Below are 15,987 nucleotides of genomic sequence, written 5' to 3'. Positions count from 1 at the left end.
CAGGGTACAGTCATAACCTTATTGAAGCAATCTCCAGCAAATTTGGAGCCTCCCACAGGAGTACTGTCTTTAGTAAGCCTACAAGGGAGATAACTGATTTGGAAACGGTTGTGCATATACCGTTTTGGTGCAGAAACATAGCTTTTTTTTAGGTCGAGCCTAGCGCAGCGCGCATGCGCTGCTTTAGGAAAACGACCTCTTGGAATCACTCTGGACTTTTCACATGCTCGTTGGTGTTTTTTTTTTGTTTTGTTAGCATTTTTTCTATTGGGCTTTTCGTGGGTCTTTATAAAAAGACAGCACGCAATTGGGCAAAGGCGGGTGCATGTCCCACCTTTCCCAGGGAATGTATCCACCCACGGCCTACAGCTTGCGGTTACGAGCAGGGGCACCATCTGTTCGGGGTCATGTCACCATCTGTTTTTAATTAGCACGTGCGCTGCCGTGCTCATTCGCCCATGCTTCTCTCTTGCGCCATTCTTTACTTTTCGGGAAATTTTTACTCCCAGAACGTTTTGCTCTCGGGAGCCAGCAGCAGCGTTGCGTAGGCTGCCATCTGTTTTGGGTCAGGTTTCATTTCCAGACCTTGCCGCTTTCATTTGAAGGCGCGTCCCCTCCACCCCACCTCCACAAGAGTGCGCTTTCATTTTCTCTGAAACACACAGGAACAGAAACTAAATCAATTACGGTGACATCTTACTTTTCAGTGGAATCGTCAGCACCGTCTAATGAGCGGGCCTTGGCCAGAGCCTCATGGGAAATTATAAATAAGCTTATTATGTCCATCCACACTACTTTCAAATGACTCCAGACTGCAGTGTCCGATGGAACGTGAAAAGCTTGCATTTCAGCTGCTGCTTCTCTATAAACACCAGCAGCACGAAAATACCAACGTAAGACAGACTCCGTTAGCCTGCCCGGTCCACTCTGGTCCAAGCCGATTCTGTTGGCTCAGTGGGCTGACGCTTCCACCCTATTAATGTTATGTTTGACCTCACAACCGCAGGTTCGAACCCCAGTGCGTCTGCTCAGCCTTTCATCCTACTAGAGGCCGACAAACTAATTTACATTCATATGGTTGGCAATAAACATCTGTTACTCAGCACCAAGATGCAGCATACTCCAGCCCCGCCTTCACTTGCACACTAGGATAACTCACTTTCGCCTCCATTCAATTCGGCTCCTGATTTTCTCTACTTTTCTCGCTTTCTGGTTTGGTACTGGCATTATATAATGCAATCTTAACTTTAAGGCAAGCACCCTATTAATCTTATGTTTCACCTCACAACCGCAGGTTCGAACCCCAGCGCTTCTGCTCAGCCTTTCATCCTACTAGAGGCTGACGAACTAATTAACATTCATTTGGTTGGCAATAAACATCTGTTACTCGGCACCAAGATGCAGCATGCTCCTGCCCCACCTTCACTTGCACACTGGGATAACTCACTTTCGCCTCCTTTCAATTCGGCTCCTGATTTTCTCTACTGTGCTGGCTTTCTGATTTGGTACTAGCATTATATAATGCAATCTTAACTTATCTTTTTGCTCCCCACCTCAAAAATCTGCAAGCACTTCTCCTTTCATTCCTTTTTATTTTTTGCATGATGTAGCGTGGATGAAGGTATCAAAGCACTTTACATAAGTACTAGTTCCATTACAGAAATCTGCCCCGTGGGTGATAATGTGCTGCATGGCTAAACACTTATAAGATCCCAAAGGCGTTTACTTTTACTTTTGCTTGGTAAGCTCGCCATTTGTGATATCAGTTGTGTGCAGCAGGTGGTGTCGTATTACTTCTTTTTCTTGTCATGCCAAAGCAGCTATAAGTTCAAAAGGGCTGTCCCAATGTCCAGGCTGGAACCTCTTTAAGACGCCATTAACAGTTCCTGTGTAATCAGCGGCACTGTTATGTTAGCTGGTTATAGCAAAATAATGAGCGCCTTATTTTTTTCAGGGAAGGTTGTGATTGGAAATTCAGGAAAATATACGTATCTGCCTAGCACCGTCTTACCTTTTGATGCATATTGTTTAATCAGTTATGAAAATGCAGTATCGAGTGGTGTATTATCTGTCCACAGATATCTCATACGCAAAACACTGATTTAATAACCAAGGCCCCTTTCCTTCTTTATTTCCTAGGACAGTTATCTTCTCAACAGAAAAACTGAAGTAAAAGTAAGTGTACTGTAAAGACTGAGCAGCGACAAAATGAAGTCTTTTTTTCAAAGTTTATTGAGAGCAAAGTAATGCAGTCCTGAGGGCCCAGAGTGTCATCAGCAACTGCAGCACAGAACAAATACAAACAGTAGGAAGAACACTATGACATAGGTGGGAGAACCACGGAGACACAAAGTTCCAACCACCATCATATAATAAAGGGAGCAATAGAAAATGTGAAGAAGTGCTAATATAAGGAAATGCACAACATCACGTATCTCCTCTTCTTACAAAAATAAATAAATACACAAAAAATAATCTAAATAGTAACAAAATCATTAAACTTTTTAGGTAACATTTTTGTTCTAGAGCTCATCCAAACCCTTGATGGATAAACATCATGTACATTTTTAGTGCTGGTAGAGAAGTGACTCTTGAATTTGGCCAAGCGAGACATGTTCCACCACTGTCCATTGCTCAATTTGACAGCATGCCCTTTTATTTCTTCAATACAAGCCAGATCCCTGTATTTTGAAGAACCTTTTGGCAACAATAAAGGTTCTTTGACACATACCCATTCACCAACAGAAAAATTCACAACTCATTTTTTTAATTTTGTTTACAGTGATCATACATTTTCTCACATCTTTTGCAATTGAATGAATTGCTTGCAGGTTTCGACCTACTAGACTCCTCTGGAACTTTACAGCTACCCCCCAACGCTATGATTTTCCAAAAGTATTCAAGCACAAACTTACTTTCCTGCCTCTCATTAACTCAAACGGTACAGAACCTGAAATTCAATGTGGCGTGGTCCTATATGCCCAAACCACATTTCTTACAGCAGTCTCACAATCCACCCTAGATTTAACAGCACTCTGAATTTATTCAACTAGAACCCGGTTGAATCTTTCAACCTTTCCGTTGGCTTGAGGATGATAAAGCGGAGTGCGCAAATGTTTCACACCTGTTTTGGTTCAAAATTGTTGCATACTAGATGAGGTGAATTGTACACCATTATCCGATAGCAGCTCTTCAGGAATCCCTTCTCTGCTGAAAACATCTTGCAAGAATCAAATGACAGACTTGGTGTTAGGGTCCGACACACCTCTCACTTCCACCCACCTGGACAGGTGATCCAACAGTACAATAAAATATCTTGTGTTAGGTAACACATGAAATGGTCCAAGAAAATCTATTGCTACTCTCTGTCCGAACAAAGAACAAGACTTGGTACTGGAGAAATAGTAGTAAGTTGTTTATCACTATAAGAACACTGTACACATTCTCTACTTAAGGTCTCTACTTCTCGATCAAGACTGGGCCACCAAAAATCATTGCGGATTTTATGCTTAGTAGCAATCATTCCTAAGTGACCTAAATAAGCAGTTTCAAGAACTTTGAGTCTGAAACATTTTGTAGGAATCAACCTCCCACTCCTGACAAGTAAATTGTTCTCGGTTGAAGGTTCATCAGCTACCTTACAATATGGTTGTGAATTTACATCAATAGTTTTTTCTTTAGGACAGACAGTAACAACTAAATTCATAACTTAAGGACAACATCCGATTTTAATGCCTTCAACCATTCACTCATGTTGTCACAGATTACAGTGTCCTCAACACTAGCAATAATGCACTCCTCAATCTCCTCAAACACATTAGATTGTTCATTGTAGTCCTTTACTGGAAGTCTAGACAAGAAATCTGCCTTTTAGTTCTTGCCACCAGCAATATGGAACACAGAGAAATTGAACTCGAGCAGTTTGGTGGACAGACGAGACAATCCGGCTGTTGAATTCTTGATTTTGTTACCAGACAATATGTCCACCAAAGGCTTATGATCAGTTCTCAAAATATCTTTCTTCCCCATAGATAGGCCTTGAACTTCTCAATCCCCCACACACAAGCAAGCATTTCTTTTTCAATAACTGAATATCTGAGTTCCATATCTTTCATTCTTCTTGAGGCAAAACCAACTGTTACTTCTTTGTAACCCTCCATTTGAGACAAAACAGCTCCCATACCATCAGAACTGGCATCAACAGTGATATAAGTATCACAACCCTCAACATATGCTTGAAGAGCAGGAGCAGACAAAATACTATCCTTAATAGTTTGAAAATATTCTTGACAAGTAGAAGTCCAAACAAAAACAGCATTCTTCTTAAGAAGACTTCTGAAACATTCTGTCAAACGTGCATAGTTTCTTATAAATTTTGCATACAACTCACACAAGCCCATAAAGGACTTGAGCTGTTCCTTATTGGTAGGATGAGGAGCATTGACAATACCATCAACAATGCTGGGCTTTGGTTTGACACCCTCATGTGAAAGAATGTGACACAAATGTTCAATTTCATTGACTGCAGAGATACATTTGCCATCTCCTAATGTCACACAATTTCTTTGTAAAGTAGTGAGAACCTGTTCAATAACTGCATTGTGTTCGTTGAGTGAAACCGTATGCACCAGAATGTCATCTTGGAAAATAACAACATTGGGTACGTCCTTAAACATATTAGTCATCACCTTTTGAAAAACGGAAGACGCAGAGGCCAGTCCAAATGGCATGCTGTAAAATTGAAAGGTACCATCAGGAGTGACAAAAGCTGTCAGATGATGGGACTGCTCATCCAAGACTACCTGATGGTAATCCGTTCTTAAATCAAATTTTGAAAACCATTTGGACTGACCAACTGCAGTGATAAGGTCATCAATACGTGGAAGAGGAAAACTCTCGACCTCAAATCCACACAGAGGTGTAATTCGCCAGGCTTCTTTTTGGCAAGAACAATGGGACACAACCACAAAGTGGCATCCACCTTCCCAATAAGTCCCTCGTTCTGCATTTTAGTTAGCATGACAGACAACGCCCTTCTGATACTATGAGGCACATTGCGCAATTTGTGCTTAATAGGAGACACATCTTCTTTAACTTTGATAAAATGAGAAACGTTTTGGATACACCCAATTTTTTCTTGAAACACATCTTTAAACTTATTTTTTTAAGGTACCTGAACATCTACAGTATTAATCAAGGAAAAAGGGGTTTTCTGTCCAGGTTTGATGATCATTCCAAACTCAGCTTGATGCCACCAATCCAAAATATTAATGCCTTTACAGGCTACATACACTTTACCATGTATGGTTTTGCTCTCAAACTTGATATCCGCACAGAGAAACCCACTCAATTACATTCTACTCCCTTCAAAAGCAGTGGTGATGACATCAGGAGGTAATAAAACTATGTGCGACCAAGACTCTTTATATTGTCAATAGAAATAATGGTAATTCTTGCACCTGAATCAATAAGTAGCGGAATACCACGACCATCGATTTCAATATGCACCAAAGGATCAGTGATATTTTTGCTAGTTTGAACACTTTTAACTTCTACACACTCCACACACAAAATCAGTTCCTGAACCTTCTTTTCAACAATATCTTGATCATTGTGCGTACTACAGTCTTGAACATACCTAATGGGAAAACTTTTGCCACCTCTGCAAACTGTGCCAAAGTGTCCAATTTTTTTACATTTGAAACATTCTTGTGAAGCTGCTGGAAAATATTAAAATTAGAAACATTAGTAGATGACCCACATCTAAAATATTGTAATTTACTAACACTGCGTGCATAAACGTTGCTTTTACCACCTCTGAGAACAAAATCTCCTGAGCTTTCACCTTTAGAATTGTTAATACTGGAATCACTTAAACCAGAAAATTTGGTGGCCGAATTAACCAGAGCTATTCCAGTAACCGGTATAGAAATTTCTCATTATTTTGCATCAAGTTGTGAACTTTCAATACTTTTTTCCATGTCAATAGCTTAATCTAAAGATGTATTTTTGCAAGACAACTATTTTTGTTGAATTTTCTTTGAATGATATCTGCAAACGATCTGGTCTCTGATGAGCTGAGACGTGAAGTTCTCAAAATCACAGTACCCAGCCAACATTTTCAGAGCTGCCACATATGAATCAATAGATTCATTGGGAACCTGAACACGTGTACAAAACAACCAAATTGACTTTACCCTCAAAGTAGGTGCTTAATTATTTCACAGCTATTTGAAATTCATCAATTTAATCACTATCATGACCAGTGTACTCTGGCAAATGATCAAACACATTTTGTCCTGCAACGCCTAAATAATAGCACAACAGACTATGCTTTCTATCTGGCCTAAACTTAAGACCATCAATAGCACCTAAGTACACATTGAAAGATCTATACCATAACCTCCACTTCAAAGGTGGTTCACCTGGCTCCTGTAGAAAAGGAATGGGAGGAGTAACAGTTTGCATATTGTTGCTGGAGAATGTAAAAATAGTGCAAACTATGTGCGTCCACAACAGCGAACACTGAACCTGAAAGGAAAACCAAATTAGTAATAAGGACCACTGCAAGAAAAGAAGGAGAAAAGAAAATGAGACATGTAGAAACAAGTTTAAATGCAATAATCCACGGACAAACTAGTGCACAGTAGAGTAGTACACCAATACAAGCAATAACGTATTTTTTATTATTATTATTACTTTATTTCGGCCAATTTGGCCATAAAAGTCACATACATACATAGAAAATCAAGCTGTAAACATGGCAGCAATTTAAGAAAATGGTACATGGAGAAAGAATAGCTTTTACAATTCATTTCATTTCAATTTTAAATATATATAAAAATATTAAAAATGTAAGAGTTATGTAAACATATACACCTTTCCAACTCAGAGTACCTGTCCTTGTTTCTTACGGGTTATGTAGGCAGAGTATAGGAATTTACTTATGCTAAATACAATGTACTGGGTTGAGTTACTTTTCATGATCCTAAAAGCTATTGCGCAGGACCTAGTTCCCAAGAGGTTGCACATTGGTTTTAGCCATTTCTTTCTAGCATTCATGTAGGCGCTACAAACAAAAAACATGTGAACCTCATTCTCAGAACAGACGTTGGAACACATAGGGCAACACCCCGTTTTAACATTCAATTCTCCCAGTCTTTTTTGTGCCCATCTTTCGGTGTTGTAATTAAGCATAAGTATCCCGTATCTGAACTTTAAGTAAAGGGTTTTTGCAATGGGTGGCTCTATCTCGTCCAGGAATGGTTCAAAACGGAACTCATCCTTAAATGACAGAAAGACCTGGACTGCGGAGCCAACACTACTTCCATCCACTAAATTTCCGCTCATGTGGATCCAAAAAGCTCGCTTAACTATTAGTTTGGAAGAGGTGGACATTTTGTCGGGAGTCTCCCACATTGAATATAAGCCCAGGAGTGTAAACCATTTTTTAATATGCACTAGCCATTGGATGGAATTAAAAGAATCAAGAGTCATCAATTCATGTAGACCATTTCTATATTCTATCAGTTCCGGGGTGGACCAGAGCCTAACCCAGAATATTAATGGTCTTAAGATAGCTAGGTGGTCTGTTCTCCTAAAGTTCAGGTCAAGTTGGAGAGGTAAAAGAGGTGTACTATTAGGGACCCTTACAGAAGCACGCATGAATTTGTTGTCCAGATTTTGAAAACTATTCTTGGCCCATGTGCCCCATATCTCTGCTCCATATAGCACAGCAGATTGTATTTTAAATTTAAAAAGTTCTAAAACCGGGGTTACACTTTTGCTCGTGCTAGTATTCATTTTACATAAAATTGGCTTGACATTTTGGGCATATGTTATCTTGCTTTTCTCGATTTGGGCTTTCCAACTTAGTTTGGAATCGAGCACAACACCCAAATAGGAGAAGTTTTCCACAATACCTAATTTTTGGCTATTCAGGGTCAAGAACCCTCTATCTGGCATACTGGGATTTAATGACATGCATTTTGTTTTGTCAGCATTAATTTCCAAGCCCTTTGTCTGGCAATAGCAACTGAAGGAATTAAGGAGTGCCTGGAGGCCCTTTTTTGTTTGAGATATAAGTATTGTGTCATCTGCGAAGAGCAACGCAGGCACCCTTTCACCATTGAGCTGCGGCGAATCATTAACACAAACATTCAAATATTCGGGGACATCATTAATAAACAGAGAAAACAAGGTAGGGGCCAGGACACATCCCTGGCGAACCCCGCGTTCAATAGGAATATTGCGTGTCAACTCGCCATTAGGGCCCCACCTGATGTTTGCAAAGTTGTCAGCATGCAGCTCAACTATTTGGGCTAGGAGGCATCCCGGTAGACCTATTTCTCTTAAAGTTTTCCAAAGTAGACTGCGTGGGACAAGATCGAATGCAGCCCTCAGGTCAACGAAGGCAACATACAGGTGACCTTTTTTAATGTGCACATACTTCCAAATCAAACAACAAAATCGAAAAATTTGGTCAATAGTGCTGGTCCTACTCCTAAAACCAGCTTGAAATTTGGAAATTATGTTCGAATCTTCCAGCCAGTCATTAATCCTGAATAGCAAGTGTTTAGCATATAATTTTTGGAGCGTGTCCATCAGACTAATGGGTCTGTAGTTAGAGGGTATCAGTCTATCCCCCTTTTTAAATATTAACACAACCTCCGCTGCACGCCAACTATCAGGAAAGTTGCAGTTTGATGATAAAGCATTAAAGAGGCGGTTCACATATGGGGCCCAGACGTCAACTTCGTGTTTGTAAAGATCCCCCGGTATTTTATCCGGGCCAGGGGCTTTGGTGTTTTTAAGTTCGTTGATCGCCCTTACTGTCTCATCCAGTGTAAAGTTGAGGGGTTCAATAATGGGGGATTCAATAAGGGGGGGGCACCATAAGCTCCCTTTACTGTCGCCATCGTATTGTTTATAAAGATTTGTAAAGTGAGTTACCCAGGTCATCTCATCCAGGAATACATCTTTCACAGCTCTCCCAGCGTGCCCCCCATTAGCCACCAGCCTCCAGAAGCCAACATTATCATTAACTTTTGCAGCAGCTAACATTTCAGCCCAAATTGATTCCTCCCATAGTTTTTTGGATGTTTTTAGTATACGTTTGTATTCCACCCTTGCAAGTTTAACTTCTTCTTTTGCCTTGTTTTTAATGGCAAGCAATAAGTTTCTTTTAGCAATCCTGCACGAGTGGTCATACCATAACTTTCCGTGATTGGCCACTCTTATGTTTTGTTGCTTTTTTCTCGGCATTTTTGATAGATACGTTTTTAGTTCTGAAAAGAAGACTTTGTGAAGATCAACGAAATGATCAAAATGTTCAGGTAAGAAGGCATGGTCAACTATATGTGCAAACATTTGCTCAAAAAGAGAGTACACCAACGCTAAGGCCTTACCATCCGCCAGACGTTTTAAATGCTGCAGTGACCAATAATGTCTACATGGAGTGCTGCAGAACAGGAAGTAAAATGAAGACAATCCAGAAGAACTCGATGATATCCAGTTGCCAGGAAGTCGCAGGAAACTGTGTGGATCAGTTCGTGCTTCAGAAAAAATACGAAGATGAAAGAAACACAGCAGGAGTTGCAGCAGGTAAGTCAGCAAATGGTACATAAATAAATAAGCAGATCGTGGTATGCACCGCAGCGTAAAAACCAGGCATCAGCACAGAAAGGCAGCATAAAAGACAGGTATCAAAACTGCAAGGCAGCATGAATAACGAAGGTAGCAGACAGCGTGGTAACACTAGAGTAATTGAGGAAGCTGACTGCCAGGGCCGGACTGGCTACCGGGCTTTCCTTTATAAACCATGCATAACAAATAATTTTAAAAGTGCCCTTTAAAGCTATTTGTTTTGCGTTGTTCATTTAGAAGTGCCGGGTGCTCACTAGCAACAAAATCAGCCCCTCAACAGTGCACCTGGACCCCACCTAGACAGCCAGCCCAGCAAAAAATGCCCAGTAGCCAGTCTGGCCCTGCTGACCGCGTGGATAGCGTTGAAGCCTTTAGTAAAACGGGACTGTAGACTGTATCGAAGCGAGCACAAGAGACGCTCGAGATGAAGGTGATGGCTCTCGGAGCAGTAGAACGCTCGAGCGAGTGCAGCTGAAGAGCGTGGGTGGTAGCACGTTAAGGATAGCTTTCACAAGGAATTCCCAAAAGGATTTGAACCCTGAGCCCTCAACGTAAAAAAATGAATACCAGAACTGAAGTAGTGTACGTCCAAATATTGCCAAGTTCAGCAAACTGAAGAAAACGGAGAAAGCAGCGATGCAGGTTCCAATGAAATCAGTTGCGCGGAGGTTTCTCCGTGGAGTGGCCGGAAGAAGAGGTCAATCTCAAGTTTGTCGCCAATTTGTAAAGACTGAGCAGCGACAAAGTGAAGTCTTTTCTTAAAGTTTTTTGAGAGCAAAGTAATGCAGTACTGAGGGCCCAGAGTGTCGTCAGCAACTGCCGCACAGAACGAATACAAACAGTAGGAAGAACACTATGACATAGGGTGGGAGAACTATGGAGACACAAAGTTCCAACCACCATCATACAATAAAGGGAACAATAGAAAATGTGAAGAAGTGCTAATATAAGGAAATGCACAACACCACATATACTCTTCAAAATACTCACTTCTCTCATTGTTGCTCTAGAAAAGCATTGCCTAATCGAAAGAAATGGATGCATTAGACCCATCAGACGTCTATTGAAGGTCTCACTGCCCCTAAAGAAGCACCCGTGTGGAATGTTGTGCCACATATTATTAGCTTCAGCTTTTGAAAACCTGTAAATGTAGTGAATAGAGACATATTTGTTTCTATATGATCTCTTTAACCTTTTCTTTTACCACTCTCTTTAGTATAGTGCAGGTGTAACGTTGCAAACACGCATCAAAAGTAAATACCTAATAGTAAAGCTAAAAAAATAGCCCAAATTAATCTTACAAAGATAGACAATTGACAGCTCTACACCCCATGACATAAAAGACATAGCGTGCACAGCTTGTCCAAATTCACACCACATAATTCTACCACACACAACCCATTTAAACATCTCATAATTCCATGCCACACAATTCAATTATACATAATTCCACTCCACAACATTCCATGCCACATAATTACAATCCTAAAAATTAAAAACCACATATTTCCACTTCACTCCAAACCTCATGATTCCACAACACATAATAGCACTCCATGTAACTTAATACCACTCCTACCACATAAATACACTAAACACAACACAAACTCAACTCCAAACAATTCAACTACACAATTCCACTTCAACTCACATAATTCCACTTCATGCCACATATTTACACTCGCCTCCAAAACACTTAATTCCACTCCACAAAATACAACTCTGCAACATCTCACATAATTCCATTCCACACACTTCCACACCTCACCATGCCGCATAATTCCACACAATGCCACAATTCAGCCCCACACAATATAATTACACTTGACATAACAACACTCAACACCACATACTTCAACTCCACATAATTGCACTCTACTCCATACCACATAAATGCACTCCACATAAATCCAGTCTATGCCACATGGCAACACTCCACATAAATCCAGTCTATGCCACATAAATACGCTCCACACTATGCCACATAATACCACTCAACAACATTTTCAACCAACGCCACACGCTTTCATGCCACACAAGTCACCTCTACACATTTTCATTCCACACCACATAATTCAATAACAAACCTCATAATTGACTCAGCAACACAATAGCACAACATACTACAATATTCCAAATCATGGCACAAAATTCAACAGCACATCACATAGGTAATCTCCACTACATACCACTCCACAACACAAAATACCATTCCACATAATTACACTCCATGACACACAATCCCACTCCACATAATTCCAGTACACTATCACATAATTACTATCTACATGATTCCACTGCACACCCTGCCACATTATTCCACTAAACAAATGCACTCCACGCTACACAATTCCACCACACACAATTCTACAACTAACCATTCAAATCCAACCCACATAATTCCACTCCACACTACATACATCTGCGGAGTGTAAGGGCCCTAGGCCCCCATACACATACACATACAGGAAGGACACAGATAAAGGGATAGGGTATCTGGAACTGGCCCAGGGCACGTGCGCATTTTTATTGGCAGGGTCACATGTCCTGTGACACCTATGATGGATGAGTGTGGAAGCCAGCCCTCTAGGAGTGGCTGGTGGAAACACATTATTAGGAAACACTAGAGTGTGAGCAGCTCATCACTACATCCCTCCCAACTTTTGTAAAAAATGGTACAACCTGTGGAAGAGAACTAAATAACAAAACAACAACTCCACTGAGTTCATTCAAGTTGCTGGCAGGCCAGGATACGTGGCCAAGTGCAGCTGGGATTGCCAGGCATCGCAGCACGCCTCCGCCATTTTAAGCAGACTGCTCTGGGCACGAATGGCAGTGTAGATGAACTCTGGATTTCTCGTTCACCAGTTCAAATTGTCACCGCTCAGTTGGGCACTGTGGGTCCTGTCCCACCTGGACTCAAGGCATGGAAGTCTATATACACTGCTTGCTGTGGGGGTGTATGTGGAGCAATAGTAAAGTCTGTGGCTGATGCATTTCTAAAGAAGCCCAGGCTCCATGTACAGCAAGCCTCCAAAGACTGATGACACTTTGGTTATTGTTGACGAGTCTTCCTCAGATGCCGCAGTGCTTCCAGCTGCCCAACGGTGGAGCAATTTCTGACACCCTTCTCTTACCAGGATTCCCTTCACATAACAGGATTCCCCTCTCACAGGAGTTCCCCGAGATCCTCTTCACTGGGCTTCCACTGGACTGTGTGGACTACGCTGTGTCACTCTAATGCCATACTATAGGCCCATGGAGGAATGGCTACGAGTCTCACCTTCAAGTCCCTTGCTCCGCCTCATGGGTAAGTGTTTCCAGGTCAGGGTACTCCTGTCATCCTGACTCTGGCAGGGCAGTCTTTGGGGTAACCAGACTCCAACCGAGATCTTCGTGCTTCCTGGTACCTGCTGGGGAGCTGCAGATGCATCTCTTGTGTTAGGATTCCTCTCTCACCGATACTACCCGAGGCCCTTGATCCTGGATTGCCACGGACCGATGTGGATTGCTCAGATCCTCTTTTAGGTCCCACAACAGAGGTCACTCAGGACATCCGAACAGGACCACAATCCAGTCTCACATGCAACCCCAAAGGTGGATATTACAAATGGTCCAGCTTGCTCTCTTCCGCAGGCTTCAGGTTCGCTCAGTCTAGCTGAAGATGTCTGGGTGGCCAGACTATCATGGAGACAAAGATGCCTCACTGACCTCTAGGTGCTTCATAGGTACAGTGCTCCACTCTGGATGTCCAAAGGTCCTGAGATGTTATTGGGGATGCACTTTATTGAGAGGACACTCACAGTCCTATTCTATACTTTGCGGTGTGCCAGGTGCCTCCTAGACACCCTTCTCTTCCTCTGCCTTTGGAATCTAATGCTGGGGCTCATGCCACAGTTCTTCCTTTTCATCTTCATCCTCTTCATGACGCAGTCTGATGCCATCTTGTATTACTCTTCTTTCTTTTGACCAGGCCTCTACATGTGACGTGCACCTCACATGGGTCTCCCTGGCCATGTCCTACCCCTATGACTGAGCCTTCTCCTTGTCCACTGACAAGACCTCTTGTCATGAACTTCTTCTTTTCATGACCTCTCACAGGTCTTCTTCTTGGGACTCTCACAGGCTTTATCTTCACCAACCTCTCACAGGTCTTCTTCTTGGGCCTCTCACAGGGTTTATCTTCACCGACCTCTCACAGGTCTCTCTGTCTACCTCTCACAGATCTCTCCGCCTACCTCTCACAGATCTCTCCGTCGACCTCCCACAGATCTCTCCGTCAACCACTCACAGGTCTCCTCTTCACTTGAGGACACACCACTTGCACCTCAAGGCTACGCCGTCGTCGTACTCTCTTCTGCCTCCACTGAAGCAGGCTTCGCAGGGTCTGTCACACCCTGTAACAACATGGGCCCTCTTCCTCACAGAGCTCTCATTCCCGGGCTCATGCTTGTACTATCAGCTTCTCTAGTGAGGTCTCCAGCATGCTTCTGACTTTGCGCCCTCTGTCCTTTACTTTAGATGCACCTTCTAATGGTGCCTTGGGTATCCAGTTCCTCCTCTTGTGGTGGCATCCTTTCACCATGGGGGCGTGCATTCAGTATGCATTCTTCTGTCCATCGTGGACTTGCTACCTGGGGCTTTGTTGCTTAGCTGTTCTGGCTATCATTGGACTCTTAGCATGTTCCTTGGCTGGCAGCCTCAAGCTTCTTGGGGTCCCTGCATTGGGATCCATAGTCTCTCTGCCTTCTAAGGACAGCCATCCCCCGGTGTCATGTGGTGCACCTTTGGCATTTTCCTCTGCTGCCTTTGGTGTCACGCCCTTTTTTGTTGTTCCCCATGTGAGAAGTTGGCCTGATGTATGATGTCACTAGTTATAGTGTACACCTTATATCAGTCCAAATACCCTTATGGTGATTGGTTGTAAAGTCAACCTTATAGACCAGCTATCCTAGTGGTAGCATGGACAAGAGCAGTCTTAGGCTAAACTCTGAATGGCATGTGAAGCCAGCTGTGATACCATATATAATCCCTTGAATACCAAATGAAAGGACACCACAACAGATATATATATAAAATAAAGTGTATTTATTCTAAGCAAACCCTCAGCACTCTTTATGAGTTTAGAGGTAAGTACAACACAGTCTTATTAATGCATACAGTAAGTCACACAGGTAAGTAATACAGTTAGGCCCTAGGGGCCACGCAAACCATATACTAAATAAGTGGTATAAGAACCACTGTCACGGAAATAGAATAGGCCTAGGCCTAGGGAATCGCTGGGGCTACACTACACTAGCGTTAGTTAGGAAGTGGGAGGCCCACGGGATTCGTGTGCAGAGTGGAAACACTCACGCGTAATGCGTAAAAGTCAATAGCAATGTTACAGTTTAGAAATAGATAGATTTAGGACACTTCCGGAGTAGCTAGGAAGTTGAGACTTGAAAACTAGACACTAGGATAGTCACTATCCTGATGAGCACCGGAGTACCCAAGTTACCTAGCCCACAGGCTGCGGGTGCATAGGGGTGAAGATGCGTCGTTTTCGTCGTCGACTCCTATGGATGCCTGAAGAAAGATGCTGACAGGCAGTCAGTGAAGAGTGTCCGGTGGATCCCAAGGCTGGGATCAAGAAGAGAAGAAACCTGCAAGCAGAGGGGACAGAGTCAAGGTCACTAGCCAGTGACCACGTGGAACCAGGAAGGAACCAGGCGATGTCGTGAAGAGTTGCAGGTGAAGGTGAAGCTTGTCGCTGCAGCCAGGAGGACCAGGAAGCGTCGAGGACGACCAGGACCAGGAGGCGAGCTGTCCCACGAAGGCTCTTGCTGTCGGCGGCGTCGAAGTTGGACTAGGACTCACCAAGCCTTGGCAAGCGGAACCCACGAAGAACAAGGGACTTGCTTCTGGTGCAGACCAGGAAGGTCTGGGGTGCTTCTTCTTTGCAGAGAAGCGGGAGCCAGTCTGGAGGAGCCAAACCAGCGCAGAAGATTTCAGGGAGCGTCGTCACAGAGGCCACTAGCCAGCGGGCAAGCAACCGGACAGACGCGGCAAGCAGGAAAATGCTGAAGGGCCCCACGCAGGACTCGTGGAGTGTGGGGGGCTGGTCTTCGGTGCAGATGGTGCTTGGGGTTGGGGCTTCTCAATCCCCGGTGCACAACTTCGAGGGTACCTCAGAAGCTGCGCTGTAAGTTACTAGCCACTTTTCCCAGGTAGCCGGTCCCACGTCGCTCGTCGCCTCCACGGATCTCAGCTCTGCTGCAGATGTGGATGAGGGTCGGAGAAGTCTGGAAATCAAGGCTCTGGTCGGGCTCTGCAGTCGGTTCCTCGTCGAACGTTTCACAA

General features: G+C 43.1%; 1 long non-coding RNA gene across 1 annotated transcript in view; it reads left to right on the top strand.

Annotated features, from left to right (window-relative positions):
* Positions 1-15,987, top strand: part of LOC146861903 (uncharacterized) — a 77,876-nt gene that overhangs the window by 25,825 nt on the left and 36,064 nt on the right. Inside the window, exon 2 of the long non-coding RNA XR_014978347.1 lies at positions 2,140-2,175. This is a non-coding gene — a long non-coding RNA (uncharacterized LOC146861903). The remainder of the gene's footprint in view (positions 1-2,139; positions 2,176-15,987) is intronic.

This window comes from Triturus cristatus, chromosome 2_2, assembly GCF_964204655.1.
Source record: "Triturus cristatus chromosome 2_2, aTriCri1.1, whole genome shotgun sequence".
Lineage (NCBI taxonomy): Eukaryota > Metazoa > Chordata > Amphibia > Caudata > Salamandridae > Triturus > Triturus cristatus.
This window is presented reverse-complemented; position numbering and strand designations above follow the sequence as displayed.